Here is a 23,784-nt window from a genome sequence, read left to right as displayed (position 1 = left end):
GTTGAAGTGGCTTTCTATCCTGGAGTAGAACAAATTTTATGCCATGCCTATTTTGAACTGTTGCTATGGTAACTATGTTTGTCTTGTAAAACTGTAAACAATTGTGTAAAATGGTCAAATAGAACACGTTTATAGCTGGACTAGTTCAGTTCAAATGTATACACTCCATTTTTAATATTATCTTTACAAAGAAATATTTATTCACTTCAGTGGATGCTCAGAACCCTATTCCAAAAGATTATGGCCATTTGTGTGTGGGTACATGTGTGTAATTGGGGGGAAAGTGACTTTTCTTTCCATTTTCCAAATCATAAAATGAGGCGATTATAATACAGACAACTAAAATTTACAGTTCATCCATATAATTATTATGAGTAGTCTCTGAAAACATGCCAAAAGCTTTTCTAAGAATTAGGCCCTCAGGTATAAAGATTAGCATGGTTAAATTGACTGCTGGCGATTTGAACAACCTCTAAAGGCTCTGCATAAAATCCATTGACAATGAAAATTTTCATTTAAAAAATGTGCTGCCATAGGCAATCCATGCTAACCAATTTATAGTCTCTATTTTTATATGAGTTTGGAAGAAAATGCTTTTAAATCAGCCAAACAAAACTCCCTAAATATGTTATAGAGTAATACATGATGACTTTGCCACCACAAGAAAAGACAGAAATTATAAGAAGTCAGAGGGCATGCATCTCCTACATGGACCTAGCTTTGCTTATGAGTTTGAAACAAGGAGTGATGCTTTTGTGGTGCCCTCTATGCTAAATCCCTGAATGAGACAGTGGAATGCAAGAATAAGGTTCTTGTCTAATAACGTTTATTCCCAAGGAAAATTTAACTTTACAAACCCTTATAATATATGGAGGTTAATTATTAGTAGCAACACCACAGCAATACTTGATATTCATATATTTTAAATGTCATATGGAAATAGTAACGATTATATTCACTCAGTCAACTAATGAACACATTTTCTACTTAGTAATACATGACTATTGTCACATTTGGGGTGTCCTATAGATTTTTGAAAAGTACTGTTAACCAAGGAAATGAATAGTGCTTTCTATCTCCAGATTGGTCCTAAATCTGGGGCTAGAAATAAAAATGTTAAAAAATGCTTACCTTTGACTTATCTTTTGTGTTTTTTCCCTATTTTCTGTAATGTGTTGTATTTATCTACTTAAAAGATGTAATGTTAGCAAATTCAGAGCAGAAAATATACTTAAAAATTCAGTGTGTGGGACAAAGGTCTAGACAACAGATTTTTATAGCTAGAAGGAGAAAAATGAGAATGTGAGAAATTGTGTGTTATGCTATTACTTTACAGAATGATACACTTTGACTATGATTACATGTATTAATTATCCAGGATATTTTCTCATTACAGTCACATGAAAGATGAAATTTTATTATCCTTAATAAATGTTGATTTCATTTTATCTAGCTTTCAAATATCAACACAGAATGTAAATTACAGAAATAAATAAATGCAAGAGAAAATTGTGATGTCATCTATCTGCTTACAAACTCAAAGAAAATCTTCAGAACTTTCCCAAGGCAGATACCAAGGGTTGGCAATTATATTTAGCAGTACAATAATGGGACACATATACACAGATAATATCTGTGAGCAGCTCAGCATACTGGAATCATAATAATAGGCAGTAGAGTCAGATAAAGACTACTTCATATCAGGAAAAATATATTATGGTTTTAATAGAGTAACAAAATTAGAAGATGAATCAAAATCCAGTAGCATATATATATTTATGCTTATTTTCATAGCATATATATGTATATATACCTTTATTTTAATGAAACACGCAGTACTATGTTTCATGAAATTTTACCTGTGAAATTAATTCAAAAGGCAGGGAGTAATATGAAAGTTTTCACAGGCACTAAAAACTAGACTCTAGAAAGTTTTTATAGACTACAACTTTTCTTCCTACAAGGGGTTAAATCCCATTTAAAAAAAAGAAAGAAAAATTAAAATTTAACTTCCAGTATATAATCTTATGTGAGTTAACCATGCACTGATGTAGTTGAGGGAAATTAGGAAAAAACAAAATGCATTGAGAAAGTACAATACAAAATACGATGAGATATAGCTGCGGATGCCCTGGTGGTCCCATGGCCTCTCCTACATACAGATTAGAACTTCCTCTGCACACTAGAAGAGGAAGCCACATACATTTGCAAATCAAATAAAATGTATAACATAAGAGCTATTCCTCAATTCTATTATATGGACTTTATATATGTAACAAATATATATTGAGTAGCAAGGCCTAGTGCTAGACAATGGCAGTAGAGGAATATATGAGATATACACTTTTCTTTCTGCTTGGGAAGCTTCCAAGCTAAAACAAAAACAAAATCTAAAGCAAAAAAATCTAAACTCTGAACTTATGCGCTAATGGAAAAGTGCATGGATAGGCTGTGTGGAATGGCATTTCAGAAGAAAAATATAAGCTACCCATTCAGTAGTATTTTTAATAATACTGCATCATTTCTGCATCACTTATTTATTTTACATTCATGCAATTTAAGCAAATTTGGCACACATTCGTCAAAATAAAATGAACACCAAGGAAGCTGATGAGATTTTGAAAATAACAATAATGTTCATGTGTTAAGTTGTAGTTCAACAAGTATTTTTGTGTGGGTGTATCAAACTCCAGGCAAAAAACTGGCTATAAAGGATAGTGATTACCATATAAATCTCTGCTCTCAAGGACTCCAGTTCCAGGTGAAGGGCAAATTGATCATTTAAAATGTGATGAGTATTAAGAAAGAAACAAGAAGTACAAACTATAGGGAAAATAGATCCATTATGGGGGTAAGGGGAAAATTTTTTGGAAACAAATATGCCTCTTACTAAACAGTAGGCTAAGCAAAAGATGTTGGAAGAGGAATTCTATGTATAGGGTGAAGTATAAATAAAAGTGCATGATAATAGTACATATGAGTGAGGTCAAAGAGCTCTGTCTTACTAAGTCATTGGACATAGTACAGGGAAATGAAACAGTAAATTTAAAATGCATAGATTTCTTCCTTTCTAAAGGGATTGGTATTTATTCTAAGAATGATGAGAAATTATTGTAAATACTCTACTACTATGGGTAGAGGAGAAAAAAGAGGAAAATACTGAATGTGCATTTACCAAAAACTAATTTCCTAAAATACTGCTTTGGGTTAGCTGAGATGGCATTGTCTTGACAGTAGCATGCTTGGGGAGTTGAAGATAAGTTACAATTTAAACTTGTTTCATTTTTTTATATTTGTATTATATGCAGAAAAACAATCACTCTATCTAGAGTGGCATTACCCAATTATTTTCTATTTTATCATCTACTCCATTTCTTCAAGAGTAAACCTGAAACTGACCTGGAGGTTCTGTGGCAAGTGCGCAGGAGAGTGCTGTGAAAGCAGTGATGTAGTCAGCCATGCAGTCCCTGCTGAGCATGGAGAGACATGAGGTCAGGAGCAAAGAGAGAGAAAATAGTACACAGATATTCACAAGTTAGTTTTTAACTATGTATTTACTAAGACAGATATTTTGGTTTCTTAAGTATTTACTGGTTAATGAACTATAGATTATGAATTATCAATTTGAGGCACCATACTGCGATCAATGTTCAATGATATTGTCAGAATGAAATTATTGAAATAGCTATTGAACCGTGTTCAATGCTATTGTCAGAATGAAATTAGTTAATATATGTAAATTTCAAAGATCAAGCTGTTGAACTAAAATGATACTATTTATCTCTTCACATTCAAAATTTCAAATGACTAAAAATATGTACTTCTATGGGGGGGTATTCTGCCCTTATTTATAGAATGATTATCTAAAATGTCATTGAAGATTTCAAACAATTCAGTTGTGTACAATTTTAAAAAGTAAGCCATATATGAGATTAAAATTGTGAGTATTATCTTTTTTATATTATTCATAGTTAAATTTTTAATGATTCTTTGTGCTTCTTCTAAATTCTTTGTGATTCTTCACAGTTAAATTCTTCAAATTTTAAAATATAGTTTTCTGAGATTTATGAAAAGAGAAATATCTGAAAAAAATTACTGTTTGAGCTCAGTAGTTTGCCCCTTCATTGTTAACACTGCAGTGTTCCAAAAAGTGCGTTTATGGTTTGCCAGGGTCTTTTTGCTCTTGCTATTACAGAATATACAGAAAAGCATAGTGTTTATTTTATTAATACATAGAATCCTTGCATACATGATGGTAAATTCCATTAGGAACTTTTCTAAATTAAGGAGGAAACATAATAGGCTATAAGTTGTTAATATAAATTGATCCAATAAAATTTGATATGAAAATATTAAAAAGAAAAAAATATTTCTGTAACAAATAAAACCTGGAGTCAAGTGCAAAAACCAAATACTACCAACTAGAAACTATAAATTTAAACGATTATAAACTTAATCTCAGATTCATTACACAATGCAACCAATAGACATTAATGCTTTGGAAAAGTATAGAATGAGCTATGAGTGGCTGCCTTGAAAGTTCTCAAGTGGAAGAAATAACCTGAGGCTGATTACCAATGCAGCTGTGGCTCTGGTTGAATGATCCCTAATTTGACCCTAAAGTGACAATTTCACCAAAGAGCAACAATAAGGAATATATGAAGACAGCCATTTCAACACAATGTTTTCTGAGGTGGGCTGACCTAATGTTAGTGTCAAAATAGGAAGAAATTGAATGCATTTCCTAAAGAGTGAAAATCCAGAAATATTTAGGATCTAGCTTTTAAGTAGCCAGCCAACAGTCTTCAATAGAGAAAGCAAATGTGAATTCAATAAACTGTCGTATTCAAAGGAAACCTAATGGGCATATGCTGTAACCTAAGATTATACAAACAAGAATTCAGTAAATGTGAAGGCAGCTATAAAAACTTTCATTAGGTAATATGTAATTTGTATGGTATTTGATAGAATTAATATAGCATATTAATTATAGCATATAGCAAAGAATATAAGCATATTCTGGTCTATTAATATTTTTAAACTATTGGCTTTTATTTTTAATCAAAAATATTTAGAGAGGCCTAATTTAAGTTTGTACATATTTAAGACTATTTAAAATATTTGTGACAAAAATTTGTGAAATAATTTTTTCTCTTTAATGTGTCTCAGATTTTTGAAAAAAAATAAAATATAAAACATCTTTGCATGTTTAAAAACATTTAGTAATTGCTTTGTATACAAATGTTCCTCAGTTAATACTTAATAAATGATCAAATTTATGTCTCCCATCCCCCTAAAATATTTGTATCTCTTTCAAAACCTTTTTCATACTGAGGTTAACATTTATAGATATATACTTCAAATCATGACTAAAAAATTTGCATATGTCCATTTCCCCAGCCTATCCAAAAAATAAAAAAGAAGAATCAGAACGCATAACTATTGTAGTGGAAAGTTTGTGGCCCTGTCTTTTACTTGCAGCTCACCTGTTCCCTAGACGCTGCTGACTGTTGGCTAACGCCAACTTACGTTTTCTCTGTGAATTGCTCTCACCTAACTGGGAGCTTCCTCTACATGGAGTCTGTGTTCCCTCAGTACCTGACTTTCAGCTAGGTACAAAAGCCTGGAGCACTCTCCTCAAGGGAAAAGCTAATTCTGTGGTGTAGTCATATCCCAGAAATTGCATGGGTTGAGACTGAAGTTAGTCTCGAATTTAGACAATGTCTTCGTCAAGTTCATTCTCTACCTTATCTTGTTTCTTTCACTCCCTTCTTCTGAAAACATTACCCTCAATAAAATATTTGAACAAGTTTCCCAGTTTCAGGCTATGCTTCTAGGGAACCTGGCCTAATAAAATCATTGAGAAAGATAATCATTACATTTCAGAAAGAATATGAAATAACTGAGGTGCTAGTAACAACATATTTCAAACAAAATTTTAAAAGTACTTAAAAAATATTTTTAAATAAGTTAAATGATTTTAATTATTCATTCATTAGTGATCTTCTTTGAAGGTGACTAATGCTTAAGAATCTATGCCTTCTCAATCACTCAATCACATACAACTACTGGCCTTTAAGGTCATTCTGCTGCCTGTCATTTGGGTTTATAAATTTTACATAAGAGAAACAGGTAAAATTATAGCCCATAACCTATGTTTTAAGAGGAATATTGTATTTCAAGGATGAATTAGTAATATACTAATGCATAACTACCACAAAACTTATTGACTCAAAATAACACACATTTCTTACCTTACAGTTTCTGGGAGTCAGCAATCTGGGTTTGACTTAACTAGGTGCTCTGCCTGAGGTCTCTCACAGGATAACAATCAAGGTGTCAGAACTGGGTTGCATCTGAAGGTCCAGTTGCTGATGGATCTACTTCCAAGTTCAGTAGCTGTTGGCAAGAATCAGTTCCCCACTGGCTTTTGGCTAGAAATCTTCCACAGTTCGTTGTTAACTTGAGTCTTTCCATCAAAGTGTGCAAGCCAAAAAAGCAATAGAGAGGATCATTTAACAACATGGAAGTCACAAACTTAATTACATAATTGACACCCCATCAACTTACTGTAGTTTGTTGATCACTAGGATCAGTTTATACTTTCTAGGAGTGAAATACACAAAAGCATGAATACCAGGAAGTGAGATTCATTAGAAACTAAATTTGAAGTCTTCTTAGCACAGTAGAAAAAAAAATTGTTGTTTTCCCTAGAAGTCAGATCTCTAAAGAGCCATTTTAATTCAAAAATATATTAATTCAATTTCACTTGCACTAAAACAATGAAACAATGTCACTCAACTACTACTTCGTGACAAATGTCTCCCAAGAGAGTTGGATGCTTGCAGTCTGACCAAATGTACCCAAAAGTGGTTTCACAAACCCTTGAAAGAAAGAATGGAGAGATTCGAAAGAAGAGGAAAGACAGTTATACAAATGGCAAGTTTTTAAATTTTTTGTTTTCTGGATAAGATGACCAATCTTACTAAAATTGCAGATGGATAAAGAAAGGGATAAAGGCAAAGGAATAAAGAAGAAAGCCAGAGTAGTATTTTTTTAAGCTAGTATCGAATCATGTTACTTGTCTTCCTTTAGCCCATCAGTAGCATCTCAGAGCATTGGGGCTTAAACTTATCAGCTCCTCATACTCTCCATGATCTCAAAGTTATTTGACTCCCACCTAACTCTGAATTCATTTACTGACTCCTCTATTCCACACCTGACTCTCCTGCAGTTCAATGGACTTATCTTTAAGTCCTCATGAACTGCAAAATGTTTCCAACCTTGAGTATACTTTCTCTTCCCTTTGCCTCAAAGTTTTTATTTCACATTTCACATAACGAATGCTTCCCAAGTTGCTATGTTCACTAATAACAAGTCACGCCCACCCTTTTCTCTGAAAATTACCTTTAGCCAAGCAAGAGCCTCTTGTTTCTAGAAGCTATTTCTTTCTACTGAGCTATCCTCTCAGACTTGAATCCATAACTTACTGACTAGGATACAAAAAGCATAATTGCCTCTCCTTCGAAAAGACATGAATTGATGCTCATTTTTTCTTTAGAGTAGGTATCATTGTTTATAATTACTTTTATTCATTTTTTTTTTTTTTTTGCTTATATTTGTCTATTATCCCTATTTGGATGAAAGCTCTCAAAAGGAAGTAGGATCAATCTTTTTTCTTGGTATCTGTCAAAACCTTAACAATTAAGAAAAGTGTCCAAATTATGGTAAGCTCTCAATACATTTGAGAGTTTTCATTAAAAATTGTGAATTAATTATTTATTTGATCAGAACTGAAGTGGGCTCTTTCGATCCTGTTTAAATTCAAACAATGGCATGTCTTGTCTGTCTTGGCTGCTGCTATGGCTTTGATATGATTTGTCTTTCCCTACTTAAGCTCTTGTTTGAAATTAATCCCCTCAACCACTGCAAGGTGTGGAGGTGTTGGGAGGTGGGCCCAGTGGGAGGTGTTTGGGATATTGGAGCAGATCTCTCATGTATAGCTTGGTGTTCTTCTAGGTAGTTAATGAGTTATGGCCCTCATGAAGCTGGACTAGTTCTCTTGGAAATGGATAATTTCCCATGAGAGGTGGTTGGTATAAAGCCAAGACATCCCTCAGCTCCTCTCTTCACGCATGTCTGCTTCCCTCCTGACCTTCTCAGCCATGTTATGACTCAGTATGAAAGCTCCCACCAGAAGCCAGGGTCATGCCCTTGAACTTCTCAGTCTGCTGAACCGTAAGCTGAATAAACCACTCTTCTTTGTAAGTTACCTAGTCTCAGGTATTCTTTTATAACATCACAAAATCTAGTAAGCTTTTTTATGTGTATAATTAAAGTAGTACATTGTAGTGCCCCAAAGAGTCACAGTTTATATTTTGATGCCTATGTAATTATTAATACCACTCCCTTCATTCTCAAAAGTATCCTGCTTGGACTGATAAATTAAATGGCTACTGTATTTGTGTCTCCTAAAACTTTTCTCTGCCAATCCTTTATTAAGGGTTTTTTTTTTTTTGAGCTTGTTACAAAGAAACATATTTGGAAGAGTAAAATTTCATCTCTTTCAAGTGTGAGACCTTGAATAAGTTACTCAAATTTCTTACAATGTATATTTACTATCTTCTAAGGGTACGAATCATACCCACATTGTAGGGCTGTCATGATTTGTAAATGACACAATGCTCATAGAGAATCAGATATTAAGCATTTAAATGATAGTTCCCCTCAACAAAGACAACCATGTGAGCCAAGCTCCCAGGAGTTTATTAAGTATATATAACATGCTGGGTTAGATGCATACTTTACTTTCTCTATCTATTGCATTAGGAGATGTAATACATTTAAATGGAGCTTGAGAAAAAAGAAAGCTAGCATATAGGTAGTCAGTATACTTTCTGAAATTTAGTCTTCTCCATAGCAGTCACCCACTTTGATGACCAAGCATTAAAATGTTTATAAGTAGTACTTTTAAGATTTAATAGAATACATTAAACTTGTACATATAAATTGGGAGTAAATGGCATCTTTCAACATATATTTATAACCTAAATTACAAATATTAATATAAATAATTAAAAAGTAATGATTATAACTTTTAGTTATGTTGAATGTTTTCTTTTTTCTTGAGGAACATAAAGTATCTATGTCAGTATTATCCGAAAATGAAGTTTTTATTTTATGCTGCCAATAAGTAACACTTGGGTACGTACATTTAAAAATTAATACTAAGAATGTTTATTGACCTCAACTTACTTATCAAAGAAAAGGAATCCCTAAAAATATGACAAGGCAATTAGAAAATCAAATAAGCTCCCTACCCGCTGCTTTAAAACTATCTGGGTTAAAAAGCCAAAATGCCTCTATCTGAAACTCAACAGCTCAGTAGAGATTACTAAAGTCAGATTACAATGACATCTTCTTCCCCCAAACTGACAAACAAATAAACAAAAGCTACTTTAAGTCGCTAGCTATACACATAAAAGTATAGGAGAAATAAGTCAAAGGCTAGAATTATTCTTGCCTAAAAAAATACTGAATAATTTTTGTGTATTAAGAAAGTAAAGGAATAAAAGAACGGCTACTTCATAGGCAGAGCAGCCCCACACGCTTTATAATTGAGAACTCCTACTCTGCCACCTTAAATAAGGGCCTTTTTGTTAACAATTTTTCAAAAAAATCAAGTAGAAAAAAATGTTAATGGGCAAGAATGTGGGACTTTTGTTGTCCTCAGTAGCTACTGTTAACCAGCCTTTTTTTACTCTACAATAGCAAGTAGTAGCAATGATAGGAAATGAGAAACTGTTTGACCAGGGCGCGTGATAGAGAGCAAGGTTATCTCATATCTATCAGAAGCCTTGAAACATCTGGAATTGTTCAGTTTAGTTCACAGGGGCTATAAAATGGAAAAGCTGGTGGACAGTAATTTAGCGGCTTCCCACTTCATCATGCATCTTTATATTTTTGCAATAGATTTGATATGTGTTTTTATTTTTGAATGCTAAATGGTGTTCATTATATAAATGAAATGAGCCACTTGGTGACTATGGAGACATTGTTTCTACAACCTGCCAAAAATTAGCTGAACAACTGCCATGAGTGATGATGGGGAACTAAGTCTTTGCATATGCTGAAAAAATATAAAAAATAAATTCCATGTGTATTGCATGTCCTTCAATTCACAGCTGGTTAAGCCATTAAAAGTACCACATATTTTTCCAACTTACTTCACGCTGAATGGAATTTATGAGTCTATTTGTGAAATTAGCATTCATTCTCCTCTATTATTAAGATTCTGATTATCTTGTTTTCAATTTCCAAGACTACAGCATCAACTCTTTCTCCCTCTAGTTCTCTATTTTGCACTACTTTTTTCATTATTTGATACTAAGTCAAACAGATGATGGCCTGGCAAAATGGAGAAATAGTGAAAATAATGGATTTAACAATTTTTTAAAAGCTTTGATGAATTTGGAGGTATATGGGTGTGTAGATAACAGCTTGATGGGTGAAATGACAGGTAAGAGACAGAAAGAGACACATTTTTCACACACACACACACACACACACACAGAGACACAGAGACACCCCCACAGACACCCCTGCCCCCACCACACACACATTTATATATGTGAGTGAATAACATCAATCAACTCTTGCTTAGGGTAGGGGCCCTTTCTTGCTTCCTGGCTCTTCTCATGTGTTAGTTCTTTAAAGTTTAGCTTTCAGTGCTCTATTTATAATGAACTGGTTGATTTTATTATTAATGTTTACGAGTTTCTTCTTGTCTTTCCTGATTATTAAGTTGCTTTCACTTCTTATTCAGTGCTCAGTATTACCCATTCTTTAACTTTTACTCTTAAAAGATCAGGGTTCAAGTTCATTTAATAGTTCCTCATTTAAATACAATATAACCTTAGATAAAATTAACTTCTCTGAATCTCAATATCTTCATCTAAAAAATGAAGTTATCGTAACTGTTATTTATCTCATTAGAAGTTTGTAAGAATGAATAATAGTAAACGTGAAAAATGTTGTACAGTATAAAGTATACTTAAAATTAAAGAAAGTATTAAAGGCTAAGACAACATACAATCCACATTGTGGAACAAGTCATTTCAGTCCATTTAATGAGCCACATGCAACAGTCAGGCAAAGGGTAATGTCATAATTTAGTTTGGTTTCCTTTGTTTGCCAAACACAATTTTTTACATGTATTAACATGTGGAATAAATAAACCAAGCATCTCTTAATGACTATGTGCTTCAATGATGGCTTTTCTACCAGTTTTGCTGAAAAAAAATTCTTAAGGCATTCATGTTAGAATTATAGTTTTGTTTCAGCCCTTAAGATTATAATAAAATGTGATTATTTCTGTGTGTTTTTTTAATTACAGGTTGTAACCACAAGTGCAAAGCTTAAATATGGTATATACAAAATTAATTTATAGCAACATATTCATAAAATGAAACAATTTTTACAAAGTATCTTTGTGGAAATATGAATAATACAAGTGAAAAATACAGTATTAATTGATTCAATCAAGTGTTATCTTTTAAAAATATTTTTTTCTAAGACATTTAATCTTAAATTGTTTATATACTATTAAGTTTCTATTCTTAAAAATTGTAATCCTAAATTTGAACATACTGTAATAGGATTCTGAATACAAAGCCAAGGGGAAATGACCCTGATCTTAATTTAATTTGATAACATATCAAGGTTTACAGTGTTCTCCATACATTAAAAACATAAGTAGGCATTTGAGAAATAGGGTGGAAATGGAGAACCTTAATACTTTGAGACCTAAGACATTTGTGTATTTTTCAAAAGTGTTTTGAGTATCACAAAAATCTCTACATGATTTTTATATTAAAAACAATTTCTGTTGCCAATAGGAATATCTTAATTTCCATACTCTCATTGGTATTGTAAAGTTTCTTGGAAGAAACAGAAATAATCATTCTGTTTTATAATAATTATAAAAGCCATTGGATGCAACTTATTCTTCTGAACATTTTACTAAAAATGTCTTTCTATATTGTTTACAAATATTGCTATAACCAAAGTTGAGAATTTGAAGTATTACAAATCTATACTTTTTCTACTGCCAAGAAAAATTAGAAGAAGCTAGAGTTATTATGCTAGCTATCTGGTAAGTATATTAAACAGTAAAAATATACAGACTATACAGAAACTAACATGCCATTGCAGTCAAATTAGCTTATATATGCTTTTCAATTAAGAGGAAATCTTCAAATATATAGGGCCTGGTGATAAGAGGAAAAATATTTATTTCAAATGTTTCTCTGTAGTATGCTTGGTGAATTAACTAACACTGTTACTCTCTTTTTTCATTATTGCATAATTACTTTTCATCTCATAACAAAATTAGGATTCCTTGACACAGGTAGAAAATATTTTGTTTTAAGTCAGTAGGACAAAAAGTGTGTGTGCTACCATGAAAATCTTCATAAATTATCCTAAGAGATGACCTGGCCCAAACAACTGGTTGTCAGTTTTTTCTATTGCAAGAATGTTTACCAAAAAAAAGTGTGCAAATTCTCTAGCATATTGCTAAGAAATGTTTGTCCTAATAGATTTGGGAACTCCCTTAATAATATTCACAGAATCAATTCTGATTCCAAATTATACTTGTCAGGATTGTATTCAGAGTTCAGAATGACACCATTTCCAAGGTTTCTGTGACTCATGGGGCAGATTGCCATCATATGGGCTGGTGACATTTAGTGTCACTGAATGAAGACATAAGTGCAAATTGTTTACTTAAAATGTTTTCAAAGTTGTCTCTATGCAAGAACTCATCCAAAGAAAAAAAGGTTCAAGGAATGCATGACCTAAAACTGAATCTGGAGAATTTGGCTGCATTTTTAAACAATACAGAGAGATAGAATTTTGTCTCCTTATAAAAAAAATGAAATAAACCTGGAAAAGGATATGCAAAAATATGTGACTATTACTCTGAGCCTTTATACTTCATGTCCCTGGAGTGAACATAAAACAAAGTTCACAAAGCTCAAGAAGAGGTGTTCAAGGAATAGAGTTGTGTCTTGAAAGCTTTCCTAGGTATCCCACCTAGCAGAGTGCAACAGAGTCCTCATTTGACGTAGTTTCCATTCATAACTGTCATAATCTACAGTGCAGTTCTTTTTACCCAAAAATATGTGTGATTTTGACAAATGCTCTCCTGAAAATAACCCAGAATACATGAGAAGATTATTAATAGGCATGCTCCGAATAGACTATGTCATTAATTTTAACATTTGGTAAGTCAAAACTCTAGGAATGCTGATATAAAAATATGGTGACTACTAAAGTAATTTAGGGAGAAAAAATGACCATAACGCTATCTTTATTACACTAATTGAATCACTATAATTATTAATTGACAATATGCACTAAAAATACAAAACTTAAAGCTACTTGAGTATTAGTAAAAAAAAATACTAAGACAATGCTACCAATTTATTAACAGTCCTTGGTAGATTATTTATCCTCACAAAAAATAGGCTAGACTTATGTGAGTACTCATTTATTCAACCTAGTTAAATCTCACAGGGCTTTGGAGGTTTTAAAACAAGGTTCCAGAAAGAAAAAAAAAAAGGCTAATTCTGTTTGTTTGTTTTTTTGTTTGTTTGTTTTTTGAGATGGAGTCTCACTCTATCACTCTATTGCCCAGGCTGAAGTGCAGTGGCATGATATTGGCACTGTAACCTCCACCTCCAGGGCGCATTTTATTGCCTCAGCCTCCCCAGTAGCTGGGATTACGGGAAACTGCCACCACTCCCAGGTAATTTCTGTATTTTTAGTAGAGACAGGGTTTCACTATGTTGACCAGGCGGTTCTGGAACAGCTGACCTCAGGTGATTCTCCTGCCTGAGCCTCCCAGAGTGCTAGGATTACAGGCATGAGCAACCATACCCAGCCTCTCATTCTTATAAGGGAAATAATACCTCTATTTCATTGACGCTTACTTTAGCATTTTTTATAGATAATTTCACTTAATACTCCAACACACCAAAAAAGGCCCTGTCAATTCTATTTTAATAGTAGAGAAATTGAGCTTTAGTAATCTTGACTAGATAATCTAATAATATTTATCAAGGTACAGAGGCAACTCAGCTTCAGATTCTTCTTCCAACCAAGAATTTGATGATTCCAAACCATATGGCCCATTCATTCAAATGCTTGCAAGAGAATGAACCTATAAGTAAATAAATGTGCTCAGTTCCAAGTTAAACATCAAAAGTAATAGGGTACTCACCAGTAGCGAAGTGTTGGCCAGGGTTGGTGAGAGAGGGTACAGAGTGAATCTCAGTGATTAAAGAGTTTAAAGTGATGAAATAGTTGTAGAGACCAGAAGTCGAGAAGGCTTTAGCAAGTTAGCTTCGAAATCTTCTCTGAATGTTGGTTTTTTTTGCACTTTGAAAGAAACAAGCATTAACACTAAGAAGATCTTTTTTTTTTTCAGTCTGAATACTTTAGAAAAGACAGTAAAAGTAAATATCCCTAACTTGTCGAGGAAGAAGATTTCTACTCTAACAACAGAAAGACAGTATTAAATCTGACAATTCAAAAAGTCCCCATCTTGTCCTAAGTCAAATTACATATGTGTGTAAGTGTACCTTTACATTTATATGTATGTGTATATCTTTATATTTATCTTTATACATACATATAATTTATAATTTTAAATGAAGACATTAAAGTATATTAAAAGAAAATTATCTGTTCTTACAGCCAATTTGAATATAAATTAATATTAGACATTAAAATTATAATTATTTATATTTTTATTTGCTGTAAATAATTAAATACTGTATCATTTATCAATTGAAGTTCTTCTTCCAATTGTCTCAAAACCAAATACATAAAAATAAGCAAATTTTCTAATTTATATATTTTAAAAATGTATAGTTCCCAAAAGTTAACTTTATATAATGAATTCAGGCTTTTACTAATTCACTGGAAAACTTCATATATCAAGAACTTCTTTTGTTCACAATGGAAAACAAATGATGTGATAAACATTGATATTTACTACCAAAAAGAATAGAAGAGATTTTGAACTTCATATAATCTTACATATTACCATTTTATAGGAGAAGTAGAAAATATTCAGCAGCAAAATTGCTTGTTCAACATTACAGAACAGAGCAAGGATTGAAACTCAAAACTCTGTTTAATGTGGGCCAGTTTACAAACATGTCCATCCAGTCTTCCCCTCTCATTAAGAAGTAGAGCCTATTTCTTCATGCCTTGTATATTTGGTGGCCTAATGTTAATTACTTTCTGCCACTTTTACATTAACAGATATGCAAGTAGATGTTTTAAAAATGTGTGTGCATTGGGGCTTGCTCTCTTGCTGCTCTTGGAACCCTGGTAAGCATAGGATAGATAGCATGCATGATGATTAGTTACGTATCCCAAATGTCTTTATCACCTTGACCAACAAACATCCTGCTAAACACCTCATATATGAGTGATCATAATCTAGATTATTCAGTCAATAATCAACGTTCCATCTCCTCACCGCTGTTTGTATGCATAAGAGCCAGCCAAGCCAGTATCAAACAAATTAACCTGAAAAATAATAAATATCCAGCAGAACAACAGGATCCTCAGCTAAACAAATTATTGTTGCTGAAAGATACTACCTTTTCAAACGATATATTGCACAGCAAAAGCAAACTGATACAAATAAATTTTCAACTTCAATGTTTAACAAGTAAGTTTTTCACAAATCCTCTTTCTAGAGTAACCCCCAAAGTAGACCTCCCGTGTATATCATGTTGTTAAAATCAAAAGCAAATGAGAATCTGCTGCTTAAAATTTTTGGAACTACCCTAAATCTTTAAAAAGGGTCTTCTAATAGAGCACTGCTAAGGCAAACAATTCCCATTAAACATGATAAAATACTTTCCTTTATCAAACACGTGTAAGAATTTCAAATTACAAAAATAAAGTACCCAAATAAAAGTGACTAAGAAGGCAGTTTGATAACCTGGAGACATCATATAGAAGAGAAGAACAAATAATAATGATGTTAACAAAACATGTTCACCCTCAATAATAAAAAATAATAATAATAATTCAGAAAGAATTCAGAGAATCTCAAAAAACTTAGGCATACTGGAATAAATTTTTATTATTCAATCATGTAGCCTCAGAAGAAAAAATAGCTAAAACAGCTTAATTGACTTAGGGAAATATTAAAATTATCTTTAAGTCTTTGGCATTTTATTAATAAAACTATACAGTCAATGTAACACATTCGTCACAATAAAATAATTGGGATAAATACATATATATTTACAATTGATACTAAAGTCCATGAGTGACTAGTCGAAAGCTGTGAGGTACTGATTTCAGGAACATATAATTTTGGGGGGCAAAATGTTTCCCAGAGAGTTTATACACAAAGGCTTTTAAACAATTGGAATTTAACTCTCTTAGAATGCTAGGATACTTTGGTTAAATGGTAGCTAACTGATCACAGTGCTCTGATTCTGGGACAAGACAGAATTATATTCTTTTACATTCACCACTTTGAGAATGAGGAAGGATGAAAGTAACACTAAAGAACGTTATTCTTTTCTGTAATGCATACTTACATTTCAAATTTTAATCTTAAGTAATATTCAAGCTAACATTAGAATGAACACTGAAACATAATTATAGGTATAGTTTCCATTACACAAAGTGCTATATTGTTAAATCACTAGAAATTAGTCTCTATTTTTATGTGCTTAATAAGCAAGGATGACAAATTTTAAATGCTATAGGTTAGAGGATATTAATGCTTCTTGTATAGATAAGGCTAATCCTCCAAGAAATGAAACACTTAACAAAACATGTGGAGTGATGCAAGTTAAAATCCTTGGGAAATACAGTGTATTACATATGTGAAGACAATTGGAGAGGAAGATCTTGAGGAAGTGCAGAGTATTAAGAATTGTAGTAGGAGGAAGTAGAGTGATATATGTGAGGGATGATTTGTAAAATATCTTCTGTGAATTTCAGCACATCAGTTAATTGCAGTGATGTTTCCCTAATTTTCCATTAAAAATATTAAGGTGACCCATATTCAGCTTAATATGTTGTCATTTTAACTTGAGCAGCCTCATGAATTATTTGAGCGCTGCATGCAAAGGCATGGAATTTTAGAGAAAGGTTATTTTCATTCTTTATCTGTTCAAATTGTCAAAACACAGATTATCTGACTTTCACCAAATTCTCTGTACTTCTGTTACAGCATTTTCTGCCATTCACCATGAAATGCTTTTTATTATAAAAACCAGCTTTCAACTATTTAGACAATAGAATGAATATTCTGTGGAAGAGGAATTAATTTCATCTGCAAAACTATTGAGTTACAGCATATTTTAGAAAATCTGTTGATCTTGACCATATCTTTTTTTATATAGAATTTTATGCAGGAGAAAAATTAGAATCTGAAAATCAGGTAGTTCTGAAAGGGCATGTCTGGACACATAAGAATTAAGATAAACAGGTTAGTTTGCTTGTTTTGTCTTGTTTGCCTTGGTGTCATTGTTTTTGTTAGATGTTTGATGATCCAAACTAGTGTATTTCTAATTCAGTTATGTACCTACTGTGTCTATAACTTAAAAGTTTTTAGTAACATTAGGAAAGGGTGTGTGTGTTTGTGTGTGTGGTGCATGTATTAAAATTATATGCATACTTTAAACTTTCTGATCATTTGAAACACAGATTACTGTTTAAGCTAAAACACAAATTTTCAAATGGAGTAAGAGAAAAAGAGAGGAAGTGAGAAAGAAGGGAAGGAAGGAGGGAGGGAGGAAGGGAGGGAAGAAAGGAGGGAGGGAGGAAGGAAGGGAGGGAAGAAGGGAGGGAGGAAGGGATTGGAACGGAGGGGAGAGGAGAGGAGGGGAGGGGAGGGGAGGGAAGGGAAGGGAAGGGAAGGGAAGGGAAGGGAAGGGAAGGGAAGGGAAGGGAAAGGAAGGGAAGGGAAGGGAAAGGAAGGGAAGGAAAACCACCTAAGGAGTTGAAGATAAGAAATGTGGGATAAGATGGGAAAAAATTATGGTTGTTTTCATTGTTGAGGTCTATAGGATATGAAACCAGATTTTTAAAAGGACCCAATTTTGCACCATTTTGTGCCTTGATCTGCTGATTAACATTTGCAACTACTAACTCACTTTTCTGATGGAAGTGACTGTCAGATCGTGCTGCTTCCAGGGCCCAGTACAAACTTTCCAGCTGTGGATGCAGACAGATCAAAGCATATGATGGACTCTCTTACAACACAGTCTATCTGGAATACTAATAATAGTCTGTACTACATGTAAAGAATCAAGTCATTTTTCTCCACTCCTTCAAATAATCAGGGTTTCCTTGTACATGCTATTAATTGATTCAATATGCAGAAGGAATGTCTGAACTTTTCCCACGCCTTTCACTTACTTGTTTTTTATAATATACATTAGTCCACCTCCAGAGATTGTTTTAATTCAAATCAGGCTTTTATTTTTTTTCATAAAAATGGAGTGGGTAAAACTTGTTATGTTTAGCTTTCCATGCTCTGCATTTTCTTATGTTTTATAATTGCTTGTGTGTGTGTAGTTGCCTACCCTATGGAATTTTGATGCTGCTTAACTTGTTTTTGGTAGACTTTTATTATGTTCTTTTAAAAAATATTGAAAATTTTACCATGAATATTTTATAAAGATTACTTAGCCTTATTAGACCCTACTTAAGATTTTGAAGTCCCTGGTTCAAAGAACTCTCCAATAACCGGTAATTGTCTTAAAGCTTATCACACTATGAAAGACTGAGGTCTTTTATTTGTTTTTTTTTTTTTTTTTTGGTTGTTTGCTTGTTTTATGTGGGACAGTAGGTGTTTGCTTTATTTTATTCTAGATTCACCATTTGCCTCTTGATAGTTTATTCTCTAGTCAGGTAATTTTGGACATTTTCTACCCAGGAGATACTTTCTATAGCTTGATTGTTTTAGGAATCTGGAGCATGGAAGATGCACCCACAGTCAAGATGTATTCCTTATGTCTTCTGAAGGTAAAAATATAAGGGCCAACTCTTCTAATTTCTAGCCAAATAAGCATGTATTTTATACCTCGGATGTATAAAAGCTTGTGTGATATGATAAAGAGAAGACATAAAATATATATAAAAACAGAATTTCTTTCCTCACATAACTGACTTCATTTTTCTCAGATGGTTTGTAGGGCTGATCAGAAGTCCCTATGTGATATTTATATATATTCAGAGTAGATAGAATAGTGTCCTTCAATCTTTTTATATGCCAATAAGTGAAGGGAAGCTTCTGGCTTGGGTGTTACAAAGATTCTATTCTTGACCAAACTTTTTTTTTGACAAGGCCTAAACATTGGACTCTGTCCTTGGCTTGTTTAGTCCAGTTTAGCAAGAATCCTGCTGAGTGAATTCAGTGGAAAAAAACTCACCTTTGGTGTCTGGTCACCCTCTACAACTGATCAAATTTCTCATCCTCATCCTCGATACTTTATCATCATGGCTGGCCTACAGCAAATATCCTGTTGAACCTTCATATTTTCTCTTCGTAACTTTCCATTCACTCTACTCCTTGACTAAATCTCCACTTGTCCTTGTTGTATTAGGAGTCGAACCTACTGCACAGCCCCTCTTGTAGTAGTCTCTCTTGAATAAAGTCTTCCTTATCATCTGTAACAAGTGTTATGAGTTATTTCTTTTTCTTTAATAGTGATAATGTTAATGACATAAAGAATAAGATTCAGTATTCAAGAGTGCACCTTTGTCTTTGCTCCTGGATGATTGATCAGTGATCCACTGTTGAGACTAACTCCTGATTCTATGCTCACAAGGACAGTCCTTGAAGCGTGGCCGGGACAGACTTTGATTCTTATAATTTTGAATGTATTTTCTGAATCTGGGTTAGAGTCTCAGGCTACTTTTGAAAGGTACCTCCTGTGCTAGAAGTGCTTCCTGGCTTCTTGTTTTGAATGGGATTAAATGAGTTTTTATGGAAACTTGCAAGGCTTTGGCTCTTTATTTGAATCTACTCCTCCCATGAGAACTCCTCCCATGAGAACTCCTCTGTCAACTGAAACTCTCCTCCTCAAACTCCTCTTGGCCATATGACACTACAACAATAACTCTGTTGGTCTCTTTCGTTGGTGACGTGACTCTACTAAGGGTAATTTGAACTTCAATGGCTTCTTTGGGAAATGCGAGGTCTCCTAAACTGGCTCCATTAAGACTTCTCCTTTCCCATCACCCCTTGTATTAGTCCATTTTCACACTGCCGTAAAGAACTACCTCAAATTGGGTAATTTATAAAGAAAGGAGGTTTAATTGACTCAGTTCTGCATGGCTGGGGAGACCTTCAAAAACTTACAATCATGGCAGAAGGCAAAGGGGAAGCAAGCCACATTTTACATGGTGGCAGGAGAGAGAGAAATGAGGGAAAGTGTCACACATTCAAGCCAATAGATCTTGTGAGAACTCACTCACTATCACAAGAAGAGCACGGAGTAAACCACCTCCATGATCCAATCACCTCCCACATGGCCCCTCTATTGACATGGGGGGATTACAATTCAAGATGAGATTTGGTTGGGGACACAAGTTGGGGACATATCCCCTCTGCTCCTCCTTCCTCCTCTCACCACCTTCAGTCTTCCTGTCAACTCCTTTGAATTCTTTGTTCATATGTTATGAACAACTGCAACTTATAAATCTAACAAACTTACATGCCATAAGAAATGCAATGAGACAATCTTACTTTGTCATTTTAAAAGATTTTGAATTTTCCCACTTCTAATTTCTCATTTTGATCTCTAATGTTTTAGTTGACAGAAAGGGTTTAACTCTAAATGCTATCTACTTGGTTAGTTACGACAACATGTGTGTTTTTTCTTTTGTTTTGCTATAAAGTGCTGAATACGTTAGAAAGAAATAACATACCATTAACTCAAAAGTTTAAAATCATCCTTAAAATAACATCAGATGGGAACATTTTACACCAAAATGTAATCCTACCTATGATGTTTAACTTGAGCATAAAAGAGCTAAAATTACGGAGTCCTAATGATTTTCTTTCATTATGCCACTGTTTTTAAAAAGATCCCATGCAAATTTTCTACTGTTATTATTCACCAGCTGAAAAGAAATAGGGACCCACATTGCATATTTATCTGTTGGACATCATAAGATCAATACAAAAGAAACAAACTACAACAATCCTCACTTTGTGTCTATGATGTGAGAGATGAATCTATCCATAATTAAGCATGTTTGTGGTGCAATGAAGAACAGAGAAAGCTTCTAAACTTATTTTTTTTCAATTCCTGTAAATCCTGAAAAAGCATATGTGTATAAATGCTAATATGGTATATTTTTACTAGTTTAGATCCCAGAATATTAAGAACATTGACAGAAAACTTTAAGTAAGCATTTGCCTTTTAATTAATAAAAAGTAATGACTATCTTGGAGGAATATGAGATTCATACTAGCATGTTTTCAGTATTGTCTTTCTATTTTCAGATCTTTAGAACAATGAATATGTCATACCTCTCAAAAAATGAACATGTCAGAATTTTGAATAATGTTGTGGACTTTCAAACCATAGATTTTTAAAGAAAAAATTATGGGTGGGGATAGGAAGAAGTTGGTTAATGTATACAAAGTTACAACTAGATGATTGGAATAAGTTCTAGTGTTCTGTAGCATTTTAGGGTGAATATGGTTAACATAATTTAGTGCATATTTTCAAAAACTAGAAGAGATGATTTTGAATGTTCACAACACAAAAACAATGATTAATGTTTGAGATGATGAATATGTTAATCAATCTGATTTGATAATTACATATTGTATGCATGCTTCAAAATTTCACTCTGTAACCTGTAAATATGTACAAAGTTGTGTCTGCTAAAAGTAAAAGAAAAAAAACATAATAAAATAAGGGTTTCACCATCCTGAAGAAACTGTGGTAAAATTAGTACAAAAATTGACCATTCTGTAAAACCATATGGCCCCCCACTCACAAAATAAACTACCCAAGCCAGGAGCAGAGGCTCGCACCTGTAATCTCAGCACTTTGGAAAACTGAGGTGAGTGGATCACTTGAAGTCATGAGCTCAAGACCAGCCTGGCCAACATAGTGAAACCCTATCTCTACTAAAAATACAAAAATTAGCCTAGTGTGGTGGCATGAACCTGTAATCACAGCTATTCAGGAGGCTGAGGCAGAAGAATTGCTTGAGCCTGGGAGGCGGAGGTTGCAGTGATCCAAGATCAAGCCACTGTACTCCAGCCTGAGTGACACAGCAATACTCCATCTAAAATAAATAAATAAATAAATACGTACATACATACATACAAAATAAACTATTCAACTGATAAATACATAAAATATAAAAATCATTTGTTACAGAACCATCTGCAATGGTGAAAATTTGGAAATAAGTTGTCAGCTAAGAGGATAAATATGTATATTGTGGAAGACAATTCAATGAGATGTTACATAGTCACTGAAATGATAGATATGCTAAAGAAACAAATGGGTCATACTAGGGGAAAAATGTGTATATTTATTAAAGTAACAGAAAGCAATACATTTATATATCTCATAAAGTTGAAAGAAAATACACAAACAAAATATTTATAAAGACAAGAATAGATGATTTCTTGTTTATTAGAAGAAATATATTTTATGACATTTTAATGTTGTATTTATAATTTTCAATATTAGAAATTATAACATAAAATGACTAAACTAATAGTCAGGTTTCCTTGTCAGTATATAGAGAATAACCTGTTCTTTATATCATCATCAGTACTAAATTGATTATTAGAGTACATCAAGGAGGAAGAGAGAACAGAGTAAGGAAGATTAAGAGATTTTTTTTTTTTTTTTTTTTGAGTTTTAAAACTCAGTGGCTGGGTGCAGTGGCTCATGCCTGTAATCCCAGCATTTTGGGAGGGCGAAGCGGATGGATCACCTAAGATCAGGAGTTCCAGACCAGCCTGACCAATATGGTGAAACACGGTGTATAGTAAATAATACAAATATTAGCCGGCATGGTGGTGGGTGCCTGTAATTCCAGCTACTTGGGAGGCTGAGGCCAGAGAATCGCTTGAACCCAGGCAGCAGAGGTTGCAGTGATCCAAGATCACACCATTACACTCCAGCCTGGGTGACAGAGCAAGACTCCACCTCAAAAAAAATAATAATAAGAAGAAAAAACTTAGTGTCTTATTAAGTGAATGCTATTAAAATTATTTCTAGCTGTATTTACATGTGAAAAGTGTATTGAATAAATCAGTAAAAATAAATGAAGTGGTATCATTGTAAAAGTGTATGTACATATTTAAAAATATCTGTATTACGCAAATTTTAAAATTGCTTCAGTTTCTCTCCATTCTAGTGTGATAAAAAGTTTGTAAAATGAAAAGAAGGTTTGGAAATAGCTTCAAGTTAGTTTATATTTTAGACAAAATGTCAAAATGAGCATTATTTCTACCACTCATTCAAACATTCTGTGTGTGTGTTTGCTTGTGCGTGTGTGTGTGTGTGTGTGTTAAAAAGAGGACAATTTTGTCCTAAGTGGCCTACTCTGCCACATCTAATCTAGCATTGCCTTGCCTCTGCTGCTCTTTCCCAGTCATTCCATTCTCTGCATTGCAGTAAGAGGGATCTGTGAAAAGCCAATCTTATGATGTGTACCTGTTTCTGAATGCATTTAATTAATTTTTGCTCAGAA

General features: G+C 33.3%; 1 long non-coding RNA gene across 1 annotated transcript in view; it reads right to left on the bottom strand.

Annotated features, from left to right (window-relative positions):
* Positions 1-6,270: 6,270 nt before the first annotated feature.
* Positions 6,271-23,784, bottom strand: part of LOC135277959 (uncharacterized) — a 96,000-nt gene continuing 78,486 nt past the window's right edge. Inside the window, exon 3 of the long non-coding RNA XR_010345494.1 lies at positions 6,271-6,469. This is a non-coding gene — a long non-coding RNA (uncharacterized LOC135277959). The remainder of the gene's footprint in view (positions 6,470-23,784) is intronic.

This window comes from Aotus nancymaae, unplaced genomic scaffold (genome assembly GCF_030222135.1).
Source record: "Aotus nancymaae isolate 86718 unplaced genomic scaffold, 86718_ANA_hifiasm-v0.15.2.pri h1tg000036l, whole genome shotgun sequence".
Lineage (NCBI taxonomy): Eukaryota > Metazoa > Chordata > Mammalia > Primates > Aotidae > Aotus > Aotus nancymaae.
This window is presented reverse-complemented; position numbering and strand designations above follow the sequence as displayed.